This window comes from Polypterus senegalus, chromosome 9 (genome assembly GCF_016835505.1).
Source record: "Polypterus senegalus isolate Bchr_013 chromosome 9, ASM1683550v1, whole genome shotgun sequence".
NCBI classification, from domain to species: domain Eukaryota; kingdom Metazoa; phylum Chordata; class Cladistia; order Polypteriformes; family Polypteridae; genus Polypterus; species Polypterus senegalus.
Genome location: NC_053162.1, coordinates 103473931 through 103494171, shown reverse-complemented (window position 1 = coordinate 103494171; position 20241 = coordinate 103473931).

The window sequence follows — 20241 nt, the reverse complement described above, 5'->3', positions numbered from 1 at the left end:
GGTACTGTGAGTACAGTAGATGAGGACATCAGTGTCACACAGATATTCTTTGAACAAGCGTTCTTTTCTGTATACATGTTCTGCTAAGGTGTCTATATGGGAGAGGCAGTCCACTGCGCCATACGATTGTGAAATCTCGTGCACAATTGGACAAGGTCCACACTGGGACTCTGGACTGTGAGATCGTTGAACCTGATAATTTCAAACAAGCTGAATATTGCCAAGCTGGAAAACAGGGGAGTATATTTTAATTACTAAAGCATAGCCATCTTCTAGCAAATTTTACTTTGTGTGAAATGTCTTGGGAGGTGTGCACTAATCAAAGTTGTACATCCTGACTGTAATGTTGTTCTTGTAATGAACAGAACTAATTCACAAACAGCAATAATTCATCAAAATCAGTAGAAAACAGTGTAAACAGTCACATTCATAAAACATTGGTGACACATTGAGGCACAAAAGCAAACTGATTCCAGTGTTGTACATCATAAAATATCTTGGTTATGTACTGTTGTAACGGCCGCCCCTTACCCGGCCGGCAGCTACACCTCCAAGACCTGTGGCCTGGATTAATTGCTGAGGTTGAATCTAATCAAGCCGTACCTTTAACAAATTAAACCTTTCCCCCCACAATCGACGATGGAAATAAGCACAAAAGCAAAATAGATATGTAAACTTAAAATTATAAACTGTATTAAATGAAACAGAAAAGCTAAATAAATTATAAATATCCCTCCACCAAAGCAACACCGTGACAAATCCCTAGATGAATATAACTACCCCTCCCTTGCCCTTGTAACATATAACAAACAACACAAATACCAAAAAAGAATGAATGAAATACGGAAATGAACGGTCGTGAATTTGAGTCCGAGTAACAATTGTCCTGAATGCAGATGACTGGTTAACCGATATATGTAGTGTTTGTAATTCCCGGAAAAAATGGAACAGCCTCACCGTGTATCCTCGGCGGTGGTGGAAAATGATCCGACCCCGGGGTCTCTCGATGATGAGGGTGTTGGAGTGAGTCCGGCGGAATGAAAAACAAACTGGATGGAAATGCGCGATGTGAAATACAGCAGGTACAGGTGGTTCGTGGTCGTATATCGAAAATCTCCTTCTCTCTCTGCTCTTCCTCTTCTCTTGATTTTTTTTACAGTCCTGTGACGAATGTAATAGATTAATTGAAAACCGGTGTTTTCCAGGTTTGGGGTTGCGATCTCCTTCCATCATCCGTCCCCCTTTACGGGGACGGCATTCACTGACATACACAAACAGTAAACGGACGATGGAAACAAGACGCACGTGGTACGAACACAAACACTATTACTACTATGTAGCCCCGCTACACTGTAAAATCCAATTTTTTGGAGAGATATCCCTAAAGCACATTTTTTGTGTATGTTTTTTTTAGTAGAGATTGATGTAAGCAAAGGCTTTTAATCATATAAATACTTTCTTTGAAAAATGTGAAGTGTTGTACTTGTTCTTTTGCAGCTCTTTTATTACATAAGCAGAGTAACAATTGTTTAGTTTTGGGTATGTAATTTAGGTGCAATAATGCCAAAAATCTATTAGTGCATAAGGGGTTAACACTAGAATTTCTGAAGCCTACAAAAAAAACTCGTAATCCCGACCCACCTTAAATCCCTTCTCACCTCTCCATCAGCGCCTTTTGTGTAAATGCGTCGATCAGCACCAGCAGTAAGCAGCCTGCTGTCCCATCCCCTGCTGGAGCTCACCTAAAAAAACTGAGGGCAAAAAGCCCTCCCAGCTCAAGCAAAAGTTCCTTATCTCCATGTGATGTGCCTGGAGTTGTATAAGGTAAATAATACAGTATATCGTTATTTGGAATACATGCATTTCATGTGTCTTCCGTGTCTGGGTTCTGGGTAAATCTGGGATGAAAGGAAACATGAGGCAAGAAATGCTGAATACATACCTAAAGCAGAAACTTTTTCCATCCATCCATCCATTAGCCAACCCGCCATATCCTAACTTTTTCCATGTTATACTAATAATAACAAGAAGTGTATAATGTGGGAAGTCCAAATATCAAATAAACACGTGCACTTTTATTCAAGATTATAACCAAAGGAAAAAAAAAAAACTTTCAATTTACATGTGGCTGTCAAAGAGTTAAAAACTCAAGCTCAAATGTTAATTGACAGGGAGTTTACACATATTCGTGAATGATGCAGAGGTAAGAACTGCTGCCTTATAACCTGGAGGTCCTGGGTTCGAGACTGGGCACTCTGTGTTTTGAGTAGTGAGCTGCTATAATTATTATTATTTCTACAATATAATAAAAACATACATTTGATTTGAGTCTGTAACACCCGGTGTAAATTTTGGCTACTTATAAAAGTTAGCGCTTGTGTTTTTTATTTGAAGGGCCCAAAGGAGCAGATACCGGTCCTGCTGATGGGTTAAGGACCTTTTACAGCCTTGTCCAGCTCTCCTAGAGCAACTGCCTATCTCCTGGAATCTCCTCCATGCCCTTGACACTGTGCTGGGAGACACAGCAAACCTTCTGGCATTGGTATGAAATTGTTGCGTCATCCTGGAGAAGTTGGACTACCTTTGCAACTTCTGTAGGTTCCAGGTATCACCTCATGGTACCAGTAGTGACACTGACTGTAGCCAAATGCAAAACTAGTGAAAAAAACAGTCAGAAAAGATGAGGAGGGAAAAATGTCAGTGGCCTCCACCTGTTAAACCATTCCTGTTTTGGGGGTCATCTCATTGTTGCTCCTCTACTACTTCTGTTGTTAATTTGTTTAACACCAATGCTACTGAATCTGATTAACAACCCCCTCTGCTACTTAACTGACCAGATCAATATCTCAGACATTTCATTGACTTCGTACTATACTCCGATTAAAAGTGTTCCTTTAATTTTTTTGAACAGTATATTTAATCTGAGGGTTTAAAACATGGGGTTAGGCCATTTACAAGAGCAAGATTTCACTATCTTTGAAGTTAGCCTGACTAGAATCACCGTATGGATAATTTATAGAGGACTCATTTTAATTCTCCCAGATAAAAATCTCTTAAAATGCTTCACAAATGTATAGCTTTACATGTTAACTGGTGCATTATTTGTTATAATATTATGTTTATTTATATATTGAACTTCTATAAAAAGCCAAAAGTCCCCTTTGGAACAAACAACATTCTATTTATATATATATATATATGAGGACCAAGCCAATGTTGTCACTTGGCACTCATCAAGTTATTATACCAATTGAGTAAACTCAGTATATAACAAGCTTTTCAGTTATAGTTCAGAAAACATTGCATGAAGTGTTACACAAAGTATGTATGCAACATAATAAAGACTGAAAAATTGGGGTTCCCCATTTTATACTTACCAAAATCTTAAGATTTGAATATGCACTTGCAATTGAAAAGCACAATAATTCAGGATGTTAGCAAAGACCTCCTGATTCAACATCTGTTATATTGCATACACCATTCTCAGAGTGCAGGGACATTTGAACACATGAATGGAATATAAAGAAGATGATGACCAAATTATGCTTAGATACAGGACTGACGTAACCAGAAGTCTGACCATTAGGTTTAATGTTAATACGACATGCCAAAAATATAGTATTAGACCCTTACCATATAAAATTCTTAAACGCAGACCAATGATGCAAACCGCCTAAGCTTTAGTGATTGTTATGCAAATAAATATCCATTTACTCTTGGAAGAAATGCTAGAGTATTGCATTGCTCTTATAAAGACTATAAATCCATTTGCCACTTTATTAATATAAATGAGTTGTGTGAAGCCTGCAACCAAAACAAAATGGCATGTAAATGAGATGCCATCAAGCCAGTTTTAGAAGACACTAAAGATGAACAATTAGTTGAATCAAGTGAGAGGGATTACAATGTGCATTGGTCATCAAATGTTGACAGATAACAAAACTAATGCATATGGCACAGTAGGATTGAACCACTGTGTTTACCTGAAGGCTCATTGTGGAGCAAGTGCGTATGTGGCAAAAAAGGCAAAATGACTGTGATCAAGAAGAAAGACCTGAAATAAGCACTGCTCACAATGCTGCAACTGTCATTTCTGTCAGGGGAAAAGTGGAAGTCACTAAGTCTTATGCTGCAGTAGCCTACAAAAACACAAGATGCACGTCAATCGTGCGCTCGTCGATCGTGCAGAAAAGGCACCATCATTCTAACCTCTCATGCTCAAGCAACAGAAAAACATCTAACTGTGCAAAGAAACACACTTCCACTGTCCCAATTGTTTCAAAACATGTCACACACAAAACATGTACAAAATGTGCATAAGTACAGCAGTACACTAGACATACCTTTCCTACTATATTTTTGTTAACATTTTAATATCTACAAGTTATTCCTCATGAGGCTGTTCATAATACATTTCCACAGCCACCCAGTACAGAAGAAAATGACCAATACATATTCAAGTTCCAAAAACAGAGCTTGTTGTTGACTGGGTACATACGGAAGCTCTGAACCGCACAGTGAAACATATTATGGGATAAACCTTATCTCGTACGTACGTGAAAATATCTCGTACGTACGAGTTATTTTCACATACATACAAGATACTTTCACGTACATACGAGATGTTTTCACGTACGTACAAGATAAACAGATTAAAATATTACAAAAGTGGGCTTCGGGGCTTCCTAATTATGACCTTACCAAGGCCAGGGCGCTTCAGTTTGGCGTCACTTACAGCGCTTTTAGCGCGGTGATATAAAAAAGCAGACGTGTGGACTTTTTTTTATTAAAGGAATGTGGGATGGTTGGAGATGGACTTAACAGCAGCTTGCAATACCTGTGACGTACGTCAGGTAATGCCCAGAACGACAGTCACGAAATGCCCATCGCATACCCTGTTACACTATGGTTAAGATTAGGCTTGTGGGAGGGTAAGGGTTTAGTTACGTACTTTATGTTAACAGGTATTCGTCTTCACACTTGTATGGAGCACCTGAGGAGATATGGTGTTTTTTTTCTTTCTGGGAAACTATTTTCTTCATACAACTTACTGTCTCGTGCCCACCACTTACCATAGCCTATTCACCAGGTACTTTAAGGATGCAAAGGCCAATACTGGATGTGCGCTGCATACATTCAGATAACATGTAATATTTTAACCTAAGTTTATCTCGTACGTACGTGAGATAATATTGGTGCGCAGCTGTGTGGAAGAAGAGTGCTTCTTAAATTTGAGAACAGGCCAGACAGCTAAAATGTGGACAACTAATATTTTAAAGTAACAATTCAGAGATTTGGAGGTTCCCAGCAAATAATTTCAGAGCGTGTCATTAAAAGTATGCGTGGTAGAATGCTTGGCTAAAACCTCAATAAAAGTGTGCGGATGAGAACTTCTGCAAAGAAAGGGAAAGCAGGAATGCTGCCCCTTTAGGAGTTTAAAGATCCTGGCAGGTTTTTAGAAACACGTGCACAGGGAAAAGAGTTCTGCACGTGTGTTTCGTTTGTCACTGTATTTAGTTTTTAAAGAAATGCAATTAAAAGTATGTTTTCAATGTTCTTGACATGCATAATTATTTTTATAAATAAACTAGCGGCTGGGAGTCCGATCAAATTGGGCTACAAATTCTACGTTTGAGAAATCCATACTTTCTCTGCAAAGAATGATTTGTTTTTTTAAGTCCTTGAAATAATTTTTGTTATCATGGCACTGATTTGTGCTTAAAATGGACCTTTTTAGGCGATGTAATGAACAGCTTCATGCGAGACGTGAACTCAGCTCTTCGGCGCACCTCATTTGTTTTTTTCCAGCAAACAAATTTTCAAAACAAACTGTACTTTACGACTCCAATCAGAGTCGGAGTAATAATTATGTTGCCGTGGTCATTTTAGATCTGAGATCGGCTAAAATTTAAACAATGATCGTTGTTAATACCCTGCCGTCATTACTCAGTTTGCCAATAGGTGTCAGAAGGATGGATGCCAAAACCGAACTGCCTAAAGATAGATTTCGACGTACCAAGCAAATGGCAATACATTCTAAATTACTTACGGTTCCAGAGCTGTCGAAGGGTTTAAGTCAGTCGACGATGTTAGATGTTAGTCCTGGAAAGTATGCCCCACCAAACCAACAATCCAAAAACCAACCAAACTTACTGTTATCTGCTCAGACCAACACTGACTTACTATACTCGGCCGTCCAGCGGCGTGACTGAAGCATTCGAACATTCTTAGCCAATCATGCAATACTGTGTCCGTGTTTGCCATGTTATGTTGTAACTACAGAGGAAGAGTCCCATTGCATGGATCTAACTTGTACTGAGTTGAGGTATTGCTGCAAACACCATACATACGGGGTATCGACGCAAACACCATACATATGGATAGTATCAAAGTATATACAGTATAAGGATGTTCGATGTTTTTATTCATGAAGCATCGTATGATTTCAAAATTTTATAGTTTGCTGTGTAAAATCTCCCCTTTAGGTGAAACAAAGGCCTTTTCTTTTGATCTGGGTGACACTAAGGGTTTATGCTAACTGCTTATAAACAACATGATGGGTTACTCAGTCAACAGGGTGCAGCCAAAAAACAGCATATCAAAAGGCAACTGGTAGTAGTTTTGTCTTTACAAACCACAGCCATAATACACACACCTCAGCAGAGGTCATCCATCTGTATTTAAGCATGTTTGGCCTGGTCGGTGCTTGGATGGGAGATCATCTAGGACATGGGTTACCAACTCCAGTCCTGGGGCCTCATGCATAACGCCGTGCATAGGATTCGCACTATAATATGACGTAAACCGAAATGTGCTTACACACAGAAAAATCCAGATGCAGGAATCTGTGCGTACTCCAACGTCCGCGTTCTTCCGCTCCATAAATTCCGGTTAGCATGAAAAGTAATGCTTGTGCACACGCGTGCGGTCCTGCCCAAACTCCTCCCAGAATTACGCCTCTTTGAATATGCAAATCAATATAAATAGCCCTTAAGCTCAGTGTTCTGTGAAAAGACAATGGGAAAAGTACGGGGGAAAATATAAGAATTTCAGCGAATACCAAGTGGAGGCAAAGGAAAAACATACTATTTGTTGATTTAAACACTGGAATAAATAACAAGAGGAAGTTGATCGAGAGATAGAAAGCGTGTCAGAGAAACTTGAAAGCTCAAGTTCACAAAGTCACACAGTGCCAAAATAAAAAAGAAGTCACATATCAAAGTCGCCGTGAAAAGCCAGAGCTTATTAGGGTACAGACAAAAAAAAATAGGCACACAGTGGGAAAAAAGCACGAAATGTCAACTTTAATCTCGAAATTTCCACTTTAATCACGCAGTTTATTTTGTCACTAGCAAAATACCCGCGCTTCGCAGCGGAGAAGTAGTGTGTTAAAGAAGTTATGAAAAAGAAAAGGAAACATTTTAAAAATAACGTAACATAATTATCAATGTAATTGTTTTGTCACTGTTATGAGTGTTGCTGTCATATATATATACATATATATACATATATATATATATATACACACACACATATAAACGGATATACATATAAATATATACATATATACATATTTACTGTCAGGGATGCCAGGGCAACGACCCGGCCGGGACGCCGTGAGGGACCAGAAGAGGGCGTGTGCCCATCTGAGATCATGTGGGGGCTGCCACCCTGGTTGCTTTGGGGGCCACGGGTTGAGGGCTTGGAAGCCTAACCCTGTAGGGACACGTAGTCACCGACAGGGGGCGTCCACATGCCTTGGGAACTCTGGACCTCAGAACTTCCGCCACACCAGGAAGTGCTGGGGGGAAGAAAAGCAGGGACACCCGGAGAGCTTCCGGGAGTACAGCTGGCCCTTCCGCCACACAGGAGCGTGTCAGCGGGTGATTGCCGGAACCAACATGGAGCACATGCAGGTGCTAATAAAAGGGGGCGCCTCCCTTCATTCGAGGCTGGAGTCGAGTGGAAGTAGGACGAAGCAGGAGACGAGAGTGGAGGCAGCCTGAAGAGTGAAGGCATTGTGTGCTATTGGCCAGGACATTGGGGACTGTTGGGGTTTGTGTGTGCACTTTAATCTTGTACAGTATATAGTTGTAAATAAACGTTTGGTGGTGGAAAACAACATGTCTGCCTGTCTGTGCCTGGGTAACGTTCACACTACATATACACATATCTACACACATATATATATATATATATATATATATATACACACACACACAGTGGTGTGAAAAACTATTTGCCCCCTTCCTGATTTATTATTCTTTTGCATGTTTGTCACACAAAATGTTTCTGATCATCATTTAACCATTAGTCAAATATAACACAAGTAAACACAAAATGCAGTTTTTAAATGATGGTTTTATTATTTAGGGAGAAAAAAAATCCAAACCTACATGGCCCTGTGTGAAAAAGTAATTGCCCCCTTGTTAAAAAATAACCTAACTGTGGTGTATCACACCTGAGTTCAATTCCGTAGCCACCCCAAGCCTGATTACTGCCACACCTGTTTCAATCAAGAAATCACTTCAATAGGAGCTGCCTGACACAGAGAAGTAGACCAAAAGCACCTCAAAAGCTAGACATCATGCCAAGATCCAAAGAAATTCAGGAACAAATGAGAACAGAAGTAATTGAGATCTATCAGTCTGGTAAACGTTATAAAGCCATTTCTAAAGCTTTGGGACTCCAGCGAACCACAGTGAGAGCCATTATCCACAAATGGCAAAAACATGGAACAGTGGTGAACCTTCCCAGGAGTGGCCGGCCGACCAAAATTACCCCAAGAGCACAGAGACGACTCATCCGAGAGGTCACAAAAGACCCCAGGACAACGTCTAAAGAACTGCAGGCCTCACTTGCCTCAATTAAGGTCAGTGTTCACAACTCCACCATAAGAAAGAGACTGGGCAAAAACGGCCTGCATGGCAGATTTCCAAGACACAAACCACTGTTAAGCAAAAAGAACATTAGGGCTTGTCTCAATTTTGCTAAGAAACATCTCAATGATTGCCAAGACTTTTGGGAAAATACCTTGTGCACTGATGAGACAAAAGTTGAAATTTTTGGAAGGCAAATGTCCCGTTACATCTGGCGTAAAAGGAACACAGCATTCCAGAAAAAGAACATCATACCAACAGTAAAATATGGTGGTGGTAGTGTGATGGTCTGGGGTTGTTTTGCTGCTTCATGACCTGGAAGGCTTGCTGTGATAGATGGAACCATGAATTCTACTGTCTACCAAAAAATCCTGAAGGAGAATGTCCGGCCATCTGTTCGTCAACTCAAGCTGAAGCGATCTTGGTGCTGCAACAGGACAATGACCCAAAACACACCAGCAAATCCACCTCTGAATGGCTGAAGAAAAACAAAATGAAGACTTTGGAGTGGCCTAGTCAAAGTCCTGACCTGAATCCAATTGAGATGCTATGGCATGACCTTAAAAAGGCGGTTCATGCTAGAAAACCCTCAAATAAAGCTGAATTACAACAATCCTGCAAAGATGAGTGGGCCAAAATTCCTCCAGAGCGCTGTAAAAGACTCATTGCAAGTTATCGCAAACGCTTGATTGCAGTTATTGCAGCTAAGGGTGGCCCAACCAGTTATTAGGTTCAGGGGGCAATTACTTTTTCACACAGGGCCATGTAGGTTTGGATTTTTTTTTCTCCCTAAATAATAAAAACCATCATTTAAAAACTGCATTTTGTGTTTACTTGTGTTATATTTGACTAATGGTTAAATATGTTTGATGATCAGAAACATTTTGTGTGACAAACATGCAAAAGAATAAGAAATCAGGAAGGAGGCAAATAGTTTTTTACACCACTGTACATATACACATCTACATATATATACAGTACATATATATACACATATCAACATATATATACACATACATATACACACATACATACACACACACATATACATATCTCTTTGTATACCACATTGTGAGTTCGGCCCTCCGGTTGTAATATGACCAAGCTGTGCGCTGAGCTTACTCTTGAGCATGCAACGTACAGTTGGCCATGTGAACAGTAATTTTGTTTCAAATCTCACAGCTTGGATTGCTGCTGTCATAATCGGTTTAAGTTTCATAGATTATTTCAAATACGACAGTATTTGTAGGGCTTGTGTTGAAGAGACATTCGGCATCTGTCAAGTGTTGTAAGTATACAACCAGTTTCATCGATAACTTCGCATCCAGCTTTTGAGAATTTAAACATTCATAAACATCAAAGTGTCCACTACTGAAATCGTCACCTGTCAATCTAAGATGTTAAACTTCAATATGGCGGCCGACAGTGGCATTATACCACTGAAATAAGTATGTACATCGGTTTTGGGTAGTGCAGGCAAGCCACCTACAAAATTTCGTGAAGATGGGGCCATAAATAAGAAAGTTCAACATGGCGAACATTGTCAACCATTATGACCGTTACACATAGAATTTCAAAATGAAACCTACTTAACTTTTGTAAGTAAACTGTAAGGAATGAGCCTGCCAAATTTCAGCCTTCTACCTACACGGGAAGTTGGAGAATTAGTGACGTTGGAAAGTTCAATATGACAGCTGACAGTGGCATCATACCACCGAAATAAGTACGTACATTGGTTTCGGTTAGAGCAGGGAGGCCGCCTACCAAATTTCGTGAAGATGGGGCCATGAATAAGAAAGTTCAACATGGCGGACATCGTCAACCGTTATGACCATTACACATAGAATTTCGAAATGAAATCTGCTTAACTTTTATAAGTAAGCTGTAAGGAATGAGCCTGCCAAATTTCAGCCTTCTACCTACACAGGAAGTTGGAGAATTAGTGACGTTGAAAAGTTCAATATGGCGGCCGACGATGGCATCATACCACCGAAATAAGTACGTAAATTGGTTTTGGTTAGAGTAGGGAAGCCACCTACCAAATTTCGTGAAGATGAGGTCAGCCTTCTACCTACACGGGAAGTTGGAAAATTAGTGACGTTGGAAAGTTCAATATGGCGGCCGACAGTGGCATCATACCATTGAAATAAGTACGTACATCGGTTTTGTTTAGTGCAGGGAAGCCACCTACCAAATTTCGTGAAGATGGGGTCATAAATAAGAAAGTTCAACACGGTGGACGTTGTCGACCGTTATGTGTAGAATTTCGAAATAAAACCTGCTTAAGTTTTGTAAGTAATCTGTAAGGAATAAGCCTGCCAAATTTCAGCCTTCTACCTACACGGGAAGTTGGAGAATTAGTGATGAGTGAGTGAGTCAGTGAGGGCTTTGCCTTTTATTAGTATAGATTAAAGTAGAACATCATAAACTTCATCTTAAATTCATTTAATTTATGAGTTTCTCAAATCCCATCGTAACTAAAGTAGTACGTTAAATGCTTTTTTTTTGTATTTGATCTTCAATGTGCTCTGTGTGTGTGAATCACTACATGCTTCCTTTCTTTCTCTTTCTCCGACAGGACACAGAATCCATTACATTTATGAAATTACAGCTCTCTGAATAATTAAAATACTGACATGTATACGTGATATCATTTTCATGATGATTGGAATGAAAGCATGTTATTAAATATGGGAACACGATGGCGCAGTGATTGTTCATGTCTCACACAAGGTGCTGTTGCACCATCCGCGACCTTCAATGAAATAATTTATTGTAGTAGTACTGTCTCTTTCAAACGTAGTAACATCCAATTCCTGTCGTTACTTTTCTTTCCCCAAATACCCAGTCACCACACAATCAGCTCTGTAATAGACGTTAAGCCATCTGTAAGCTTACAATGACGATTCTTCAAAACTTTTAAGGAACATTGAAATATCTTCATAGTACATGTTTAATTATTTTATCCATCTATCCTTCCAGTGTCGCACCAGCCTCAGCAAATATACAGCGCAAGGCAGAGACAATACGTGAACTTGCTAGTGCTGCGGCACCTTGTCCTCACATGTTTAATTATTAACAATACAGATTATTTAAATGAAGTTAAAGCTTTATCTATATAATATAATCAACATATTTTGCTGCATTTCATCTTAAAAATGATATCGTCATCATATGTAAATACGCGCTTTATAAATTGGCGCAGGTTGTGTAATATTATAACTGTAGTGCAAGTTTACAGTGGGGTAATTGTACTTATAAGTACAAATAGTTCTACAAAGTGCAATTGATTGAGTGCATTTATAGTTCTTGGGATGAAACTCCTTCTGAACTGCGAGGTCCGTACAGGAAAGTCTTTGAAACGTTTTGCCGTGGCTTTGGCAGCGTGGGCTTGATGCTGTATACCAATAATTCTCTTTTCGATCAGCTGCTGCTGTGATTCCCCACTCAGATACAGTAATATAAATACTCCGAGTGGTGCAGTGAGAGTAATATGGAAAAAGATGATCCGCTGTGGCAACCCTTAAAGGGAGCAGCTGCAAGAAGAAAAAGAAGAAGATGGTGCAGTGAGAGTAACAACGCTATAGCAGTTATGGTATTTGGAATACTATGGCTATTCCCTGGGCCATTATATTGTTACAGGTAATCTACAATCGGATGCATTACACTAATAAACAATATGCAGTTAGTTTCAGTGTATTTATAAAGCCGCGTCAGAAATGTGGTTCTAAGAAATAAAGGGTAACCACACAGGAACAGTAGCACTGCTTTGGCACTGGATGTCTACAGTCTGCAAAACCGAGCGGAGAACTTGCGTACGACAGGGTATGAGGTACCGTGGAAAAGTGCATGGCTTTACACCAAGTGTAGGTTTTATACATTGCAATTTGAATGTGGAAACATTCTTACGCAACATTTCTGTGCGTACGCACCGTTTATGCATGAGGCTCCAGGAGGGCCACCATGGCTTCAGGTTTTCATTCTAACCCTTTTCTTAATGAGTGACCTGTTTTGGTGCTAAGTAACTTCTTTTGAACTAATTTTAATTGACTTGCTCTTGAAGACTCAGACCCCTTACTTGTTTCTTTTTCCTTAATTAGCGCCAAACAATAATGAGATACAAAATTAGCCAAAACAACTTGTGTCCATCATACAATATCTGAAAGTAAAGAAAGATGAAGGTCTCATGAATGTCAATCTGCTCAGGTCCCCAAAACATTTTAACAGCGTGTCTTGAAAGAGAAAAGCAACAATTTCGGAAATGTCTGCTAATGCACCACGAGAACAGCAACAAAGCCACGAAATTAAAGAATGGGTTTAATTAACGAAAAGAATTGGCACCTCATTAAGTAGCTGGTTGGAGTTTGAGGTCCTGTCTTAGTTTGTCTCCTGTTGGCTCCGTCACTTTGGTTGCCATTTAAGGAAAGAAATGAAGCAATTCAGAGGAACGATAAAGAAATTCAGGGGAACAAATCTTAAAAAAGCAATTCAATTAAAATGAATTCACAAAAAGTTAATTAGCAGCACAAACAGGACACTCGTTAAAAAAAAATGGTTACAATGAAAACCTGCAGCCACAGTGGTCCTCCAGGTCCAGACTTGGCGAACCTTGATCTAGGAAAAAGTGCGGCTGGAAAAGATGTTGGTGAGGCCAACAGCAGGTGGTTAAACTGTGGTATGAATGTGGAACCCAATGCCTCAGTGCTGCAACAGGGTCACCTTCCTTCAGATGAGACCTAAAAACTGAGGTCTTGACTCTCTGGGGTCATAAACGATCCCTGGGAATTATCTGTAAGCTGCAGGGTGTATCTTGATGTCCTGGCTAATTTGCCTTCCATGGCCGAATCATCCTGTTCTCTAATTGTCTCTCTCTCTCACCACTCCACCACCTAATATCTCATGTGTGGAAAGTGTACTGGAGCGAAAATGGCTGGCACTGCATCATCTAAGTGAATGCTACCAATTAATGGTGGTTAAGGTGGCTCCTCACTCACTATGAAAAGTATTATATAATTGTAAACATTTTTTCCTGACGGCCTTCATCACCACTTGCACTGACAGGGCTGGCTATGAGGATTGTCTTGGTCCTCATGGGTCTGATGACTGTGGTGAAAGTGGCTCTATGTTCCATGACTTTGCAAAAGGTCAGGGGCTGCAATTCGCTGGATCATGGTTCCAGCGCCCTGAACCGCATCATTGGACTTGGTACTCCAATACTGAAGGTGGGGTGGAGGAGATCGATCAAACCCTCATAGGCAGATGCTGGAGGCTCTAGCAAAACTGCAGGGTCTACAGAAGTGCCCAGTTTGTGAATTCTGACCACAGACTTGTTGTTAATACTCTTAGGATCCAGCTTAGGTCCAGTATGTTACCACCTACTAGGAAAATGAGCCTGGACTTGGCCAGACTCCAAGACCAGGCTATTTCTAATGAGTTTGCACAGTTTGTGTGAGGAACTTTCAGATTTGGATATGAGTGCCAATCCTAATGTGATGTGAGAGACCTTCCGTGACAAGACCCTGAAGGTTGCTGAGGGTTGTGTTGGTGTTTCATCCAGCAGAGCACCCTGGATATCATCGAGAGGAGTCACAGCGCTTGGCTCAATGGTAGCTCTGGTCTGTACCGGGAACTGAGAAGGATGGCTGGGAGGGGTTTGAGGGCAGATAAAGCAAGTGACACACCATCTGTGGTTTAGTGACCCACGTCCTGCTTACAGAGGAATCAAAGCATTACACACATCTGAATTGGTTCCTCTGAGAGTCACAGTCAGGGCGGCTGATGGAACAGTCCTTATGGATGACACTGCAGATGTGACCCGCTGGGCTGGCTACTTTGAACAGTTGTTCAAAGCTTATCTTCCGGCTAGGATGTTGGATATCTCTGGGTTCACAGTTCTTGAGGCTGATCCTTCGATTAGATGTGAACTACCCAATCTCACTGAGATTACACAGGTGGTGAACCAGCTTGGGGGTTTGAGGTGGGAGGCTGCAGGGATCTGTGGTATCCAGGGTGAACTTCTCCAGGCTGGTGGTAAGGCTGTCCTCCTGGCATTGCAAACAATCTTTGCTTCCATTTGGGAGACTGGCACCATCCCAACTGACTCGAAAACGGGACTTGTCTTCCCTATCTGGAAAGGGTGATCGCCTGGATTGCAGCAACTACAAGAGGATAACACTGCTCTCGGTCCCGGGTAAGGTCCTTGCTAGGGTAGTCCTCAATAGGATCCGTGATCACTTGCTCACCTACCAGCGACTGGAACAGTCTGGTTTTACGCCTAAAAAGTCAACCATCGACCGCATCCTAGAACTAAGGGATCTCATGGAGCGCAAACGCGAATATCGGCAGAGTTTCTTTGCAGCCTTTGTCGATTTTCACAAAATGTTCGACTCAGTTGATCGAGCTGCCCTGTGGGACATCCTGAGGGTTCACGGGATCCCCTCGAAGTTGCTGGATATCATGGCCGGCCTGTACACTGGTATTGTGAGTGGAGTGGAGGTAGGACTTCTGCATTTTTACCTTTTGATTCTGGGGTTCGTCAGGGTGTGTTCTTACTCCTACTCTGTTCAGTGCTTGTATGGACTGGGTATTGGGCAAGGTCGTGGGGTCCAGCAGCTGTGAGACATCTGTTCGTGAAGAAAGATTCACAGATCTTGACTTTGCTGATGATGTTGTGATCTTTGCAGAGTCAAAGGAGACTCTGATCAAGACGCTCAAGAGACTGAGTGAGGAGTCTTGAGTGTCTGGGCTTGCACATGCCCTGGATAAAAACCAAGATCCAGGCCTTCAGCAGTGTATCTGTTTGCGGAGAGAGTGTTGACCTTGTTGAGAGGTTTACTTACCTTGGAAGTGACATTCATGTCTCTGATGACTCTTCCTATGCAGTCAGTAGATGGATTGGGAGAGCATGGGGGGTCGTGAGGTTGCTAGAAAGGGGTGTGCGGCGCTCCCGATATCTATACGAAAGGATGAAGGTCTAAGGCTTCAGAGTCCTGGTGCTTCCTGTCTTGCTATATGGTTGCGAGACATGGACGCTATCCAGTGACCTGAGACGAAGGCTGGACTCCTTTGGTACTGTGTCTCTCCGGAAAATCCTTGGGTACCGTTGGTTTTTTATTTTGTGTCGAATGAGTGGTTGCCCATGGTGTCCTGAATGAGGCACATTACCTGCACTGTGAGGGAGCGTCAGATACGGCCATGTGGCGTGTTTCCCCAAGGGTGATCCGGCTCGTAAGATCCTCGTTGTTGGGAACGCGAGTGGCTGGACTAGGCCAAGGGGTCGCCCACATAACATCTGGCTGCAGCAGATAGAGGGTCATTTCCGGAGGGTGGGACTGGACCGTGCATCTGCCTGGGGGGTTGCAAACCGGGATCCCGAGTTGTTTCGTCATGTAGTGGGTGCGGCAACGCACTGTACCAGTGCATGCTCCCCAACTTGACTTGACTTGGCCTTCATCACACCTGTTAGTTAGAATAAAGCCTTGCACATAACTCTTATGCTTGACTTGATAATTGTATTCTGTCAATTTGTTCATTCTTCTTAATAAATCAAATGCAGTAAATGGATATTTATTTTTGGAGGTTGTTGCATTTGATTGTAGCTTTTTAATGATGCACTAAAAAGATAAATATCTCAATTCATGTAGCCTAGTCATGACTAGCACTTGTATGTGAAAATGCAACTCCCTTTACAGCTTTGTAGTGGTATATGTGCCCTCACCAGCTTTCTGCAGGACAGTATAGTTTCTCCCAGAGGTGTCCTACTGACTATAATTAACTGCACCCTGTTTGTCGTTAGTATTGTAAAGATTAGTGAAATGGCATGTACTCGTACCCTTTCAGGTGCACATGAGGGGATGTACAACAAAGTCAGCAGCCACAGGGTGACGCAGGAGGATTTTGTGGACGTCTCTCCACGAAGGGCCCTTGTTGCCACTGGTTTGAAAACGGTAAGATAGGGAAGAACAGGAACGTTTTATGACCTGCATTTTGTTTTTGTGGCTTTTGTTGTCAGCTGACCGGATGCACTTGGTTGGGCATTGGAAGTAGTGCACAGGAGTCAGGAGGCGTACAGCGGCGTGAACCAACACAATCTTCTGAGCAGGTGAGTGCGCACGCATGTGCATAGTTTAGTGACAAGGGAATGGGTGATCAGGGGCCTTGCTAGCCGATTGAGGGAGAAACTTATAAAAAGCCTGTCAGGAAGGTAAAGAGGGGAGAAAGAAAAAAAAAACATGTTAAGGACAGGATGTGCAGGGTGGCATATGCCCATAAGTTGGTTTTGGCTGTGACAGATGAACTAGAATTCTGTTAGGACAGAAAGCTCACCCAATCTCTGAGCTTTAGTGAGTGGGATAACAAAACACAACCAAAACAGGAATTAAAAGAGACTGAGCTTGTTAAGAGACTGAATGTGCTGGGAGTGAAGTACCAGACAGAATGAAAATTGGGTAGGTACAATTTTGCTTGAGATATTTATTGTGCATTTAAGCTACTTGATTTTTGTTTCACCTTTTTGGAATATGCACTCTTTGGAACTGTTTTTTGCTATTAATTGCATAAATTGCACCTCTGTGTCCACCTCTCTTGCTGTTCCACTGGCCTCAGTCCCTCTATCAAGGACCTGAGGTTTGCCAGATTTAACTGTTAAGGAGTGTAAGGACTAGAGAGCCTGACATTGTGTCTGCTGTTTTTATTAAAATCAGAAATAATATTTTTAGCAAGTCTAAATGATTTGTCAAGTGCTGGGGTCTAAAGACTCTTGTCAGGAACTCAAATGACAAAGTTACAGTTTATTTATCGTTTGTCAGTCAGTCAGTTCTCACTCTTGTGCCTCGTGGGTTTGACTGGAAGCTTCTGGCCAGTCACCGATTAACCAATTGGAAGAAAAAGCTTCTCAAGGCATCAAAGCACTTTTTGTCTTTTATGTTTTCATATTTCATCCACTCCTGCTCTTAGTTATCAACTTTTATTTTTTTTTCAACTAACAAAGCATCTAAAGTGTGAAAGAGCTCATAATTTAACTTGAGCTCAAGTCCACTTTTTTTTTTTCCTATAATGGTTACAACATCCCTATATACCTGCAAAATGCTACACCAGATGAGTCTATTGTGAAAGTTCAATTTTTGTTGAAAACAATGATCTGTCCCCTCAGATATGCTTGCCAGCAAAGTCAACAGAACAGAAATAATTTTCAAGTTTGAGAGTTCTATTCTAGCCATGAGAATACTGTTTTTTTTTTGCTGGAGTAGGTGCATTAGCTTTGTTGCAGTAAGTAACGCTTCAGCTGGCTGCAGCTTCACTTGTATCATTTTGCAGTACAGTGGAACCTCGGGTCATGAGTGTCTCTGAACACTTACAAATCGGGTTACAACCAAAAAGTTCGCCAAACTTTTGTATCTGTTCACGACCATACACTCGGGTGACGAAGAAGCCAAGTTTCCCTGCCGGTTCGTACGCACCGATGATTTCTGCACGTGTTCAGTCTCTCCCTGTGCATTCGCCGTGAACTCTTTGTGCTCTATTTCGTTTCCCTTCCGGTTTGTACGCGCTGGTGATTTATGCACATGTTCAGTTTCTCCACAGTACATTGTTCTCGGTCAGACGTGCATCACACAGAGGGACTTTACCTCAAAACTGTAATCTCCTCTCCACCCAATTCCTCCTCACTTCCTTCATGCAAGGTCAGTTTTTGTATAGATTATGAATTTTTTCAAATGTTCATCTTTTTCCCTGTGCTTAAAACTCATTAAAAAAAAAAGTGTTTACTGCGATCGGTTCGTAAGGCTATAGCGTGAACTCCTGCAATGTTACTTTTCTGTGTTCAAGGTTTTCTCAGTGTTATTCAATGTTTTTACACTTAGTTTAATATTATGCTGTGCATTCTATGGTATAATTAACTATTTTTGTGCTTAAAAATCTTTAAAAAATATATATTTACATACAGCTTGTACAGTCCAGAACGGATTAATTGTATTTACATACAGTCCTATGGGGGAAATTACTTCAGGTCATGACCAAATCAGGTTGTGACCAGAGTTTTGGAACAAATTACGGTCGTGACCCGAGGTTCCACTGTACTACAGTATTTTGGTACACCTGAGTTGTGGAAAACAATGCTGCTGAAAATATATTTAGTTGCATGACAAAATTATACATTTTTTTTTCTTTCCCCCGTTACTTTTTGTTATGTTAATTGCAATAAATTGTCACTAACAAAACTTCACAATCAAACTGTGCTTGTGTCAAAGTGTTCCACTTAAGTGTAGTACAGAAGACCAAAACAAACAGGACAACTTGTAATGCTAGAAGACATCTGTCATCCTTCCTGGTAGATGAATGTCAATAAAAAGCAACCAAGCAAATGAAACATTCACATTGCTGAACATATTGAATATGCACTATATTGTCAAAAGTATTAGGACCCCCCTCCAAATCCTTGAGTTCAGGTGTTCCAATCACTTCCATGGCCACAGGTGTAAAAAATCAAGGCACGCAGACTGCTTCTACAAGCATTTGTGACAGAACGGGTCACTTTTAGCTCAGTGAATTCAAGCCTGGTACCGTGATAGGATGCCACCTGTGCAATAAGTCCATTTGTGAAATTTCCTTGCTACTAAATATTCCACTGTCAACTCTTTTTATAACGAAGTGAAAACAGTTGAGAACAACAGCAACAGGCTATGTAACATCACAGAGTGGGGACAGTGCATGCGGAGATGCACAGTGGGCAGAAGTTGCAAAGTTTTTGCAGGGTAAATAGCTACATACCTCCTAAAACTCAAGAACAGTGCAGTGTAGAGAGCTTCATGGAATGGGTTTCCATGGCCGAGTAGCTGCATCCAAGGCATACATCACCAAGTGCAATGCAAAGCAATCCGATGGACGAGTCTGGGTTTGGCTGTTGCCAGGAGAACGGTTCTTACCCGACTGGATTGTGCCACGTGTAAAGTTTGGTGGAGGGTTAATGGTGTGGGGTTGTTTTTCAGGGGTTGGGCTTGGCCTCTTAGAAACTCTTAATGCTTCAGTATAAGAAGCCATTTCGGACAACTTCATGCTCCCAACTTTGTGGGAACAGTTTGGGGATGGTCCCTTCCTGTTTCAACATGACTGTGCACCAGTAAACAAAGCAAGGTCTATAAAGAAATGGATGAGCAAATTTGGCATGGAGGAACATGACTGGCCTGTACAGAGCCCTGACCTCAACCCAATAGAAAATCTTTGGGATGAATTCGAGTGGAGACTGTGAGTGAGCCAGGCCTTCTCATCCAACATCAGTGCCTGACCTCACAAATGCTCTCCTGGAAGAATGATCAAAAATTCCCATACACAAACTCCTACATCTTGTGGAAAGCTGTCCAAATTA